The 4,140-nt window shown below is 44.2% G+C and overlaps 1 protein-coding gene across 1 annotated transcript in view; it reads left to right on the top strand.

The window, feature by feature from the left end:
- The first annotated feature begins 3,740 nt into the window (after positions 1 to 3,740).
- The window catches only part of ELAVL1 (ELAV like RNA binding protein 1), a 30,965-nt gene continuing 30,565 nt past the window's right edge, over positions 3,741 to 4,140 (top strand). Inside the window, exon 1 of the mRNA XM_011943598.1 lies at positions 3,741 to 3,751. The gene's annotated coding sequence lies outside the window, so the exon portion shown is untranslated. The remainder of the gene's footprint in view (positions 3,752 to 4,140) is intronic.

Below are 4,140 nucleotides of genomic sequence, written 5' to 3'. Positions count from 1 at the left end.
CAGGAATTCGAGACCAGTGTGGGTAACATAGCAACATAGTGAGACCCCATCTCCACAAAAAATAAAATATTAGCCAGAAGGCTGAGGCAGGAGGATTGCTTGAACCCAAGAGTTTGTAGCTACAGTGAGCTATGCTTATGGCAGTGCACTTCAGCCTGGGCAGTGGAGTGAGACTTTGACTCAAAAAAAAAAAAAGTGTTCTAACTACAAGTCCCTTTTGCAAATGTTTTCTCCAGTTGGTGGAATTTAATTCTCTTAGCAGTATCTTTCACAGAGCAAAAGTTTGAAATTTTGATAATATCCAGTTTATCCTTTTTTTTTTTTTAAATGAAGTGGGCTTTTGGTATTGTGTCTGAGAAATCTTTGCCCAGCCCAATGCCACAAAGATTTTTCTCCTAGAAGTTTTATATTTTTACATTTTAAAACAGAGGTCGGCAGTTTTTGTGTGTGTGAAGAGCCAGATGGTAAATATTCTCAGCTTTTTTGGCCATACGGTTGCTGCTACTAAACTCTGTTATTGTGGTACAAAACTATCTATAGACAGACAATACATAAACAAATGAGACAGGCCGTGTTCCAATAAAACTTTATTTATAACAACAGGCAGTGGGCCAGATTTGTACCACAGGCCATGATGTGTGTTTCAGAAGGTCCAATTTTCCCAGGCCTAGAGGATACCACACTGTGGACAGTAAGCCTGGGGCAGCCATTGTCCATCTCACCGTCCATGAAAACAGAATGAGGGAAAAAGCAGATTATATGTGTAACTCTCAGAGAAAGGGCGAAGAGAAGGAAGGGTAAAGGAAAAAAGAAGGGGAAATACTTGAATCACATTTTGAACATGCTTCAGTGTGCATTTTAATTCTTCAGAGTTAACCCTTGGGGTCTGTTTGGATCAGCTTCCAGCAAATGTTTTTGTCTGTTTGTTTGTTTTTGAGCCAGTGATCTATTTTAAAATCTCATGGCCACAGATGGTGTAACAGACACGTGGAGTTTCTCATGATTAAACTCTGTAGGTCCCGAGCTGCTACTGAAAGTTGATATTTACCCATTCCCTATTAACGAATATTTGGAATTCTATCCAGTTTTACACTCTTATGAACCATGAGTTGGTGCCTTCCTTGCACTTTTGTTTCATTTTGTTTTCAGACAGGGTCTTGCTCTGTTGCCCAGGCTGGAGTGCAGTGGTACCATCATGTCTCAGGCAGCCTTGATCTCCTGGACTCAAGCGATCCTCCCTGCCTTTGTCTCCCAAGTAGCTGAAACTATGGGCACGGGTCACCATGCCCACTAAATTATTTTTATTTTTTGTTAGAGTCAGGGTCTCATGTTGTTGTCCAGACTGGTCTTGAACTCCTGCACTTGAGTGATTATTTCTGTAGAAAGATCCTGCAGTTGTGAGTCAGGTTATATACCATCTCATACTCAGATCAGTAGCAGGTGATCTTGTGCTGGATTTTATTCCATGTGACTGGCAGAAAGTAGCATCTGGTTTTCTTTTGCATTTTCTTCATTGTTCATGAAGATGAAGTTCAGTGTCTTTTTCTGGACTCATGAGCCATTTGAATTTCAGGCCTTTATTATAAATTGCTGCTCACATCCTTTGCCTTCTTCCCTCTTGGTTACGTCTCTTCTTTTATCCCTTACCAATTTGTAGATGTTCCGAATTAAGTTTTCCCAACCTTGGCAGCACTGACATTTGGGGTCAGATAATTCTTGGTTGTGGGGCTCTCCTGTGCCCTGAAGGATGCTTTACAGCTCTCTGACCTCTACCCACCAGATGTCAGTAGCACCCCCCCACCCCCAACCCCTGGCCCTGACCAAGTCACAGTAACCAAAAATGTCTCCAGACATTGCCCAGTGTCCCCTGGGGGGGCAGAATGGCCCGGGGTGAAAACCACGGGTCTAAATAATAGAATATGCAGTGAATCTTTTCTCCAGGCTACTCCTCCTCGTCTAGGTCTATGATGCCTTTTGCTGTACAGAAGTTTTTAATTTCATGGAGTCTCACTTTCCAGTCTTTTTTTCTATGGCTTTTGATGCTAACCTACTTTTTAAAGAGCAGGGAGCATAGGACATCCTCAAATAAAAGAAATGCTAGAAAATTGTACTGATTTTGCTCATTGTCTGAGAGTAGTAGGAGGGTAGGGAAGACCTGGATGTTTCCACCAGAAAGAAACCAGACCTAATTCGTCCCTGAGCGTTGATTCAGGGAGTAGGTAGGAAATCTCCACATGAGAGGTGTGTTCAGATTTTTATGTAATTGCTGGCAAGGCTATTTTTAAAGAAGGCCAAAGGCGCATGACTGTGGGCACTGGGTGTTCAAACATAACATAGAATTGAGCAACGGGGATCTGGGGAAAGCGGTGGGCTCTCACCGAGACCTCCAGGTGGGTGGCCATCCTCAGGGTTGACTGCCTGTGTGTTTAGAGGCAGGGATTGAGGGGCCTCTGAGAAGCGAGCCCAGCGTGTGGCGCACTTTCAGCAGGGCAGGCTCGGCATGCTTGGCCACATTGATCTGGACTCTTCTCCAAAGTCATCACTGGCTCTGATGTTTATCACTGAAAGGAAAGACTTCAGCAACTGAGAAAGACTTTTCAAAGCCTGCAAACTGTGAAGACCAAGTTCTCTGACTGGTAGAGAAACCCTCGCCTCCTTCCAGCTCAGTCACTGCATCTTTGGGAATAAACAGGTGCAGAGGACCATTGCCTGCCCGCCCTTCAGCAGCAGAGTGTCCAGGGGTGGGGTTCAGGTACACCCCACAGGCTCTGGACATGGGGAGAAAGCAACCGGAAATCTGGAATGCTCTTGAGAGACAACCCAAAGGCTTTTCTACAGGATCTTAAATTGTGGTGCTGGAATTGTTCATAGGTCTCTTCAAAGCCCTCTTAGTGAACTTGGAGTTGTTCTGTTTTGTGTCCATAGACTATTTTTTAGAGCAGTTTTAGGTTTGCAGGAAAATTGTGAAGTGGAGAACACTTGTTCCGTAGCGTTACAATGAAGTGTATTGACTGAATAAAATTTTTTTTAAAATAGAAGCCGGACACAGTGGCTCATGCCCGTAATCCTAGCCCTTTGGGAGGGTGAGATGGAAGGATTACTTGAGGCCAGGAGTTCAAAATTAACCTGGGCAAGATACCATCTCTACAAAAAGTGTTAAAAATTAGCCGGGCATGGTGGCACATACCTGTATTCCCAACTACTCAGGAGGCTGAGGTGAGAGGATCGCTTGAGGATCTCCCAGGAGTTCAAGGCTGCGGTGAGCTGTGATGGCACCACCACACCCATTATTAGCATCTCACATTCACATGGTATCTCTGTTATTCTTAGTGAATCAATATTGACACATTATTAGTAACTAAAGCCCGTAATTCAGATTAGAGTTCACTGTGTATATTATTCATTCTCTGGGTTTTGACAAACATGTATTGTCACATCCACCATTATGTATCATGCAAAATAGTTTCACTGCCCTAAAACCCTGACAATCCTGTGTTCCACTATTTGTTGTCCCCCCCCACCCCTGACCTGCATCCCTGGCAACCACTGATCTTTTTCTCTGTAGTGTGCCTTTTCCAGAAGGTCGTAGAGTTGGAATCATAACAGTATACTGTGTTCCTTCACTTAACAATATATGTCTTATCTGGCTTAATAGCTCATTTCTTTTTATCATCAAAGAATATACCCATGTACAGCTGAACCACACGAATGTTTACTCATTCACCCATTGGAGGAGATCCTGGTTACTTCCAGGTTTTGGCAATTATGAGTGAAGCCGCTGTAAACTTCCACATGCAGATTTTTATGTGGCTGTAAGTTAACGTGCAGTGTAGAAAAGAATCTCTAAGTGCAGGGCCAGAAGCAGTGGCTCACGCCTCTAATCCCAGCACTTTGGGAGGCTGAGGCAGACGGATCACCTGAGATCAGGGGTTCGAGACCAGCCTGGCCAACATGACGAAACCCCGTCTCTACTAAAAATACAAAAATCAGCTGGGCATTGTGGCAGATGCCTGTAATCCCAGCTACTCAGGAGGCTGAGGTAGGAGAATCACTTGAACCTGGGAGGCAGAGGTTGCAGTAAGCCGAGATTGTGCCACTGCACTCCAGCCTGGGTGACAGAGTGAGAATCTGTCTCAAAAA

The sequence above is a fragment of the Colobus angolensis genome, unplaced genomic scaffold (genome assembly GCF_000951035.1).
Source record: "Colobus angolensis palliatus isolate OR3802 unplaced genomic scaffold, Cang.pa_1.0 Scaffold22, whole genome shotgun sequence".
Lineage (NCBI taxonomy): Eukaryota > Metazoa > Chordata > Mammalia > Primates > Cercopithecidae > Colobus > Colobus angolensis.
Note: the sequence above shows the minus strand (reverse complement) of the source record. Positions and strands in the feature narration are given on the sequence as shown.